Here is an 8,288-nt window from a genome sequence, read left to right on the forward strand (position 1 = left end):
TGGGTTTGATCCTTGAGGGGTCTATACCCATTTTGTGCACTGTGTCCTGATAAAGCAGGTTCAGGCTGCCGCCACCATCCATAAGGACTCGAGTGAGGTGAAATCCGTCAATGATTGGGTCTAGGACCAGTGCGGCGAATCCGCCATGACGGATACTAGTGTGGTGGTCCCTGCGATCAAAGGTGATCGGACAGGAGGACCAAGGGTTGAACTTTGTGGCGACTGGCTCCAACGCATATACGTCCCTGAGCGCACACTTCCGCTCCCTCTTGGGGATGTGGGTTGCGTATATCATGTTCACCGTCCACACTTGCAGGGGAAACCTCTTCTGTCCTCCAGTGTGCGGCTGCCGGGGCTCCTCCTCGTCATCGCTATGCGGCCCCTTGTTCTTGTTTTCGGCAATTAACTTGCCGGCCTGCTTGAACACCCAACAATCCCTGTTGGTGTGATTGGCTGGCTTGTCTGGGGTGCCGTGTATTTGACACGAGCGATCGAGTATACGGTCTAAGCTGGACGTACCCGGCGTACTTTGTTTGAATGGCTTTTTCCGCTAACCGGGTTTAGAGCCTTTGAATCCGGCATTAACTATCGTATCCTCGGTATTTTCGCTGTTAATACGGTGCTTATGTTTGTTGCGACATGACCTGTTATTGCCGTCCTTGGTATCCGGGGTACCATGGTTCTGCGAGCCAGCCAGCTGTCTTCTCCCACACAAAAGCGGGTCATGAGCGTCGTGAGAGCTGCCATAGATTTCGGCTTTTCCTGACCAAGGTGCCGGGCTAGCCACTCATCTCGGATGTTATGTTTGAAAGCCGCTAAGGCCTCTGCATCTAGACAGTCGACGATCTGATTTTTCTTTGTAAGGAACCAAGTCCAGAATTGCCTGGCCGACTCTTCTGGCTGCTGAATTATGTGGCTCAAGTCATCGGCGTCTGGTGGTCGCACAAAAGTGCCCTGAAAGTTGTCGAGGAATGCGGCTTCCAGATCTTCCCAAGAGCTAATGGAGTCTGCTGGCAAGCTGTTAAGCCAATGCCGCGCTGGTCCTTTGAGCTTTAGTGGGAGGTATTTGATGGCGTGTAAGTCATCACCGCGGGCCATGTGGATGTGGAGGAGGAAATCCTCAATCCATACTACGGGATCTGTTGTGTCATCGTATGATTCAGTATTTACAGGTTTGAAACCTTCTGGGAATTGATGTTCCATTACTTCGTCTGTGAAGCATAAGGGGTGTGCGGCGCCTCTATATTAGGCTATGTCGCGACGCAGCTTGAATGGGTCTTGCCCACTGTGTTCGGCCCGGCCGGATTTGCTTTTAATGTATCTGGCGTGACGTTTATCGTCTCGCAGAGTAGTTCGCCCGCGTGATCCGTAGATCGATCTTGCATGATTTGCTTTGTCCTCCAATATGTCTCGCAGGTCTGGCGTATCTCCCCATGCCTTTTTGTTTGAGTGGCATCGGGGTGGAGGCTGAGCTTTTGGATGGAATGCCTCTCTATCGCGACCACGAGGTGGCCGATCAGCCGTATCATACGCTTCTTCCTCCAGTCGGGGTAGTAACCTGCACTTTGGGTAACTCTTGGAGGGGCGCTCGAGTTTATATTCCTCGGCTGCGAGGACTTCAGTCCATCTGTCAGCTAGCAGATCTTGATCAGCTTGAAGCTGTTGCTGCTTTTTCTTCAGGCTATTTGCCGTGGCCATAAGCCGGCGCTTGAAGCGCTCTTGTTCGACGGGATCCTCTAGTACGGCGAATTCATCGTCGCCGAGGCTTGCCTTGTCTTCGGAGGGGGGCATGTAATTGTCATCCTCCTCCTCTCCGTCTGCCGCTCTCTCAGGAGAGCTGGCTCCTCCATCCTCCTGCTCTAAATCATGCTGGAGGGGATTGTTGTTGTCTTCGGCACTATCCGGAGTGTTATTATCTCCTGTGCCGGTATCACCACTTTTGCTTTGGCGGGACTTAGAGCGGCACCGCTGACGTCAGTGCTTGGGTTGCTTCTTGGAGGGGTCATCCTCCACTATCTTGTTGCCATTGCCTTCTTTGGGTGTATCCACCATGTATATGTCATATGACGAGGTGGCTTTCTAGTGCCCTATAGGTGCTGGTTCATGTTCGTCTCCTACATCGTCGTCCATACCGTTGATGTCTTCGGAGTCGAAGTCGAGCATGTCGGTTAAATCATCGACAGTGGCTACGAAGTGGGTGGTGGGTGGGAGTCGAATTTCTTCGTCATCCGCATCCCAATCCTGTTGGCCATAGTGCGGCCAGGGCTCTCCTGACAAAGAGAGAGACCATAGTGAATTCAGAATGTCGCCAAAGGGCGAGTGCTGAAAGATATCCGTGGCGGTGAATTCCATGATCGGCGCCCAATCGGATTCGATTGGCAGGGGCGCGGGCGGTTCGGAGTCCGCAAAAGAGTCCGGCACCTTGGAGTCACAGGCTTCGCGGAGGATTAGGCTGGTGTTCGGCTCGATCGCCGTTGAGACTGCAGCCCCTGAGGCGGTGTCTAGCCACCCGTCCTCGATCGGCGCAGTTGGCCCCGAGCTAAGGGTCGGAGCTGATGCGGGCGCGGCCTCTGGGGTACTGCTCGGCGGTAGAGCTAGGTCATACCCATCGTGACAGTGCTGCGCGCCCGGCTGTGGCTCGCATCCGTCGAAGATCAAGTCTCCGCGACGTCAGCCGTGTAGTTCCAACTTCCAAATCTGACCTGACGGCCAGGGGCATAACTTTCAATCTGCTCCAGATGGCCAAGCGAATTAGCCCGCAGTGCAAAACTGCCGAATACGAAGATCTGTCCGGGGAGAAAAGTCTCACCCTGGACCGCATCGCTATCGATGATAGTAGGAGCCATCAAGCCTAACGGCGATGACATAGAGGAACTCTCAATGAAAGCACCAATGTCGGTGTCAAAACCAGCGGATCTCGGGTAGGGGGTCCCGAACTGTGCGTCTAGGCCGGATGGTAACAGGAGGCAGGTAACACGATGTCCTACCCAGGTTCGGGCCCTCTTGATGGAGGTAAAACCCTACGTCCTGCTCGATTAATATTGATGATATGGGTAGTACAAGAGTAGATCTACCACGAGATCGAGGAGGCTAAACCCTAGAAGCTAGCCTATGGTATGATTGTATGTTGTGGTTGTCGTCCTACAGACTAAAACCCTTCGGTTTATATAGACACCGGAGAGGGTGAGGGTTACACAAGGTTGGTTACAAAGGAGGCAATATCCATATCCGTATTGCCAAGCTTGCCTTCCACGCCAAGTAGAGTCCCATCCGGACACGAGACGAAGTCTTCAATCTTGCATCTTCATAGTCTAACAGTCCGGCCAATGGAGATAGTCCGGCTGTCCGGAGACCCCCTAATCCAGGACTCCCTCATGGAGGCTGCATGTAAACCTCCTCACGCAGCTCACCGTTAAGAAAGGCATTCTTGACATGAAGTTGAGACACAGACCAGTGGCGAACAGAGGCCACGGCAATAAGTGTGCGGATAGTGGTCATATGGGCGATGGGAGCAAAAGTCTCAACATAATCACGACCATGCTCCTGCTGAAAGCCACGTGCCACAAGACGAGCTTTGTAGCGCTCAAGAGATCCATCGGAGCGAGTCTTAACCTTGTAGACCCACTTACAAGTGATTGGACGAACACCGGGAGGAGGAGAAACAAGGTCCCATGTGCCGGTGTGCTCAAGAGCAGCAAGCTCCTCGGCCATCGCAAATTGCCATTCGGGATGAACAACAGCTTGACAATAAGAAGTCGTCTCAAGAACAGTAGTACCAACGCTTGGAAAACCAAGACGATCAACAGGTGGAAGTGGACGAGGACGTAAGCCATAAGTAGGCTAAGAGGAGGAAGATGGCCCATCAGTAGAGGCATTAGTAGACACATCCACAGAACGCGAAAGACGAGTATAATATTGAGGAAAATATGGAAGAATACGAGGAGAAATCACCGAGGTAGACTCAGAGGATGGAGAGCAGGAAGTGGCCGGGGACGAAGGTGGAGAGCCTCGTGACATGCAAGGTGAGGAAACCATAGGAGATGGGGGCGTCAATTCTGCAACATTTGGAGAGGCAAGGGTAGTTGGACGAATAGATAAGGGCTCAACGGGAGAGATATGTAGATGGTGGTTGCTCAGTGCGGGAAGCATCAGTCACAGAACCTGCAGTACCCGTCGAAGAAGAACCTGAAGCGGCAAGTAGACGCTTAAGTCTCAGAATGTCCTACTCAGTCAAGGCAGTGGCGGAAGATGTCGAAGTACAAGTCCCAGAAGATGATGTACGCACCTTACGTAGGTGTTTCTTCTTCGTGAAGCATGAAGACTCAACATGACCATCATGGTTGTAGTAGCTGCAGTGCGAACGAGGGCGACCCTGACTGCATGTAGGAGTTGGCAGGAGTGGCAGAGCACTCGAGCGGGAAGGAGTCGGTGCAGCAGGCGGCATAGCAGGAACTCGAGCAGCGAGCATAGAGGGAACCTCAAGTAAACCAGCGCCACGGAGGTGAGTCTCCTCAGCACGGATCTCAGAAAGTGCCTCCATGAGGGAGATACGACCACGAGCAAATAACTGAGCGCGTCGGGGCTCAAACTCCTTACGAAGTCGAGACAAGAACTCGTAGACACGATGAAACTCCAAATCAGCCCGCATAGCTGCTACCTCTTGAGCACTTGCGTTGGTTTTCCCTTGAATCCTACTCTCCGATATATATAATCCTAAGACTCAAAACATTTTGTTATAGACTCAACAACGTCAGCGATTCGATCAAGCAGGGGGCTCCTAAGTCGGGGATGGCTCTGATTACCAACTTGTAACACCCACAATGCGGCTATATCTCCCACGTCTCGGGGCACGACTTAGAGGCATAGCCGCATGGTAGTTTTGTCGCAAGAGGGGTAATCTTCACACAATCCCATGTACTGAATAAGAAAGGGATAAAGAGTTGGCTTACAATCGCCACTTCACACAATACATAAATAATTCATACATCATCCAAATACACTCAAAGACCGACTATGGCCAAATCCGAATAAAAAGGAAGATACACCCAAATGCTAGATCCCCGATCGTCCCAACTGGGCTCCACTAATGATCATCAAGAAATGAAACATAGTAACGACCCAGATACTCGTCGAACTCCCACTTGAGTTCGGTAGCATCACCAGCACTGGTATCCTCGGCACCTGCAACTGTTTGGAAGTATCCGTGAGTCATGAGGACTCATCAATCTCACACCCGCGAGATCAAGACTATTTAAGCTTAGGGGTAGGAGAAGGTAGTGAGGTGGAGCTGCAGCAAGCACTAAGCATATATGGTGGCTAAGATCCGCAAATAAGAGCGATAAGAGAAGCAACACAATGGTCAAGAAGCTAGAAGTGATCAAGAAGTGATCCTGAAACTACTTATGTTCAAGCATAACACAAGGCCGTGTTCACTTCCCGGACTCCGCCAAAAAGAGACCATCACGGATACACACGCGGTTGATTCATTTTAATTAAGTCAATTGTCAAGTTCTCTACAACCGGATATTAACAAATTCCCACCTACCACATAACCGCGGGCGCGGCTCTCGAAAGTTTATACCCTCCAGGGGTGTCCCAACTTAGCCCATCACAAGCTCTCACGGTCAACGAAGGATATTCCTTCTCGCGGAAAGACCCGATCAGTCTCGAAATCCCGTTTACAAGACATTTCGACAATGGTAAAACAAGACCAGCAAAGCCACCCGACTATGCCGACAAATCCCGATTGGAGCTGCACATATCTCGTTCTCAGGGCACACCGGATGAGCAATCTGTACAACTAAAACCAGCCCTCAAGTTTCCCCGAGGTGGCGCTGCAAGGGGCTCTAGTTTGGACCAACACTCAGAGGAGCACTGGCCTGGGGGGTTAAAATAAAGATGACCCTCGGGCTAGCGAAAACCCAAGGGAAAAGGCTTAGGTGGAAAATGTTAAAACCATGGTTGGGCCTTGCTGGAGGAGTTTTATTCAAAGTTAACTGTCCAGGGGTTCCCATAACACCCAACCGTGTAAGGAACGCAAAATCAAGGAACATAACACCGGTATGACGGAAACTAGGGCGGCAAGAGTGGAACAAAACACCAGGCAAAAGGCCGAGCCTTCCACCCTTTACCAAGTATATAGATGCATTAAATTAAATAAGATATATTGTGATATTCCAACATATCCATGTTCCAACATGGAACAAACTTCAACTTCACCTGCAACTAGCAACGCTATAAGAGGGGCTGAGCAAAAGCGGTAACATAGCCAAACAACGGTTTGCTAGGAAGGTGGGTTAGAGGCTTGACCTGGCAATATGGGAAGCATGATATAGCAAGTGGTAGGTAGCGCGACATAGCGATAGAGCGAACAACTAGCAAGCAAAGATAGAAGTGATTTCGAGGGTATGGTCATCTTGCCTGCAAATTTCTCAGAGTTGTCGAAAGCTTGATCCTCGTTAGCGTACTCAACAGGTTCCTCAGTCACGTACTCGTCTCCCGGCTCAACCTAAGGCAATAACACAAGCAATGGAACAACAATCAATCACGGTGCAATGCACAAGCAACATGATGCAATATATGGCATGATATGCAAGATACGATGTGCAATGCATATGCGTGCTCCGAAGGGGAAAGAATGATCAAGGCATCAACTTGGCAAACCAAGTATGCCGCTGGAAAGATGAGGTGATTTCGGTTGAAATCAATATAAAGATCACCGGAAACTGATGCACGGTTTGCAAATCGCAAGCAAAACAAGAATGGTGCAAAATTGTGATTAACAGCATGATGGCACTTAGAATGCAACAAGAAACTAAGCTACTGCACTCCAACATAGCAAAAAAGCATATGGAAGTGATGTACAAGACATGCTTGACAAAACATGAACACTGAGCTATGGCTATAACACACAAGAACAGGTTCAAACAAGTATGGCAAAAGTGCAAAAGAAATCAGCTTCAAAGACTTAGTGAAAATACTAACATGTCAAAAACAACATCAGGAAGCAAGTGAAAATACTAACATGTCAAAAACAATATCAGGAAGCAATGTTTAGAGCTAGCTAACAACATGCTACAGGAACATATCATGGTAAAAAAAGGCATGGAATGCTTCTACTAAATGCATATAACAAAAGTCCCTTACTGAACATGAGTCAAAAAGGCGCAGAAGATATGATGGCACCCATGTAAACATAGAAAGTTTTTTTAACAGTTTCAGACAGAAGAAAAAGAGCATGGTATAAATAGATTCATGATAGCAACTTTCCGAGCTTATGCCACTCACCACAAAGCATTAAATGACAACATAAGCATACCAAAAGTAATAAGACATGTTCATGAAACTAAAAATGGGAAGAGCAAGTTAATAGGATGCATGGATCACTAGCAACAACCATGGAAATATTGATTAACATGTTAACAATCTGCCAGGAACATTTTATAGCAAAAGTAGAGCAACAAAAAGACATGCTAGAGCACTCCATAATTTCAACCAAGGGCATGAATATATAGAATATAAACACACGTTCAAAACATCCTTACCGAAGTATCTCAAAATAAGCATGGATCTCATGGTAGTATCAAGTTTACATGGCATCAAAATAACAGCAGGAAAAGGACAGCAAAAACCTAAGTCCTTGAAAACAGCAACATTATGAAGCCTACTTTGCATGATTGTTCTAGTCACCACATATATCACAAAAATACAAGACTTGCACCTCTACAAAGATGGAATGATGTAGCTCAAAACATATGTAGACCTCATGCCCATAGAATGCACACATCAAATGCAACAAAAAAGATAAATCACCATGATCTGATAAGTACCAGCAGTTAACATTTTATAGCACTCTTGCAACAATGAAAATGGCATCATAATGGTTAGTAACATGCATGGAAAAGCTCCTAACATGAAGAGCTCAACGAGACGAACACTTTGACATATCATATGCATGATTTGGAGCCATGGTCATGGAGATACTACAAGATGAAGGAGGCATAAAAATATTAGGGAGTTCAAGGACTTGGTGGAATTTTACCCCCCCCCCCTGAAATGTCAACGAGACGAGGTGGTGCAGGATGAGGAGATCCAGGATGGGGCTTGCACGTTTGGAAGGAGGGAGTCGTGGATCTCGTCACCCGGACCGGATCTGGCTGGAGTGGAACTCCAGCTAGCGACGGGCGATTACCGATGACGGGGGAGTTCGGCGAACGGCGGCGGAGCTCAAGGCGCGGCGCAGCAGGCGGGGCCCGGCAGGGCGGCGAGCAGGCGGCGAGGAAGACGAG

Source organism: Triticum dicoccoides, chromosome 4A, assembly GCF_002162155.2.
Source record: "Triticum dicoccoides isolate Atlit2015 ecotype Zavitan chromosome 4A, WEW_v2.0, whole genome shotgun sequence".
In the NCBI taxonomy this organism is placed as follows: domain Eukaryota; kingdom Viridiplantae; phylum Streptophyta; class Magnoliopsida; order Poales; family Poaceae; genus Triticum; species Triticum dicoccoides.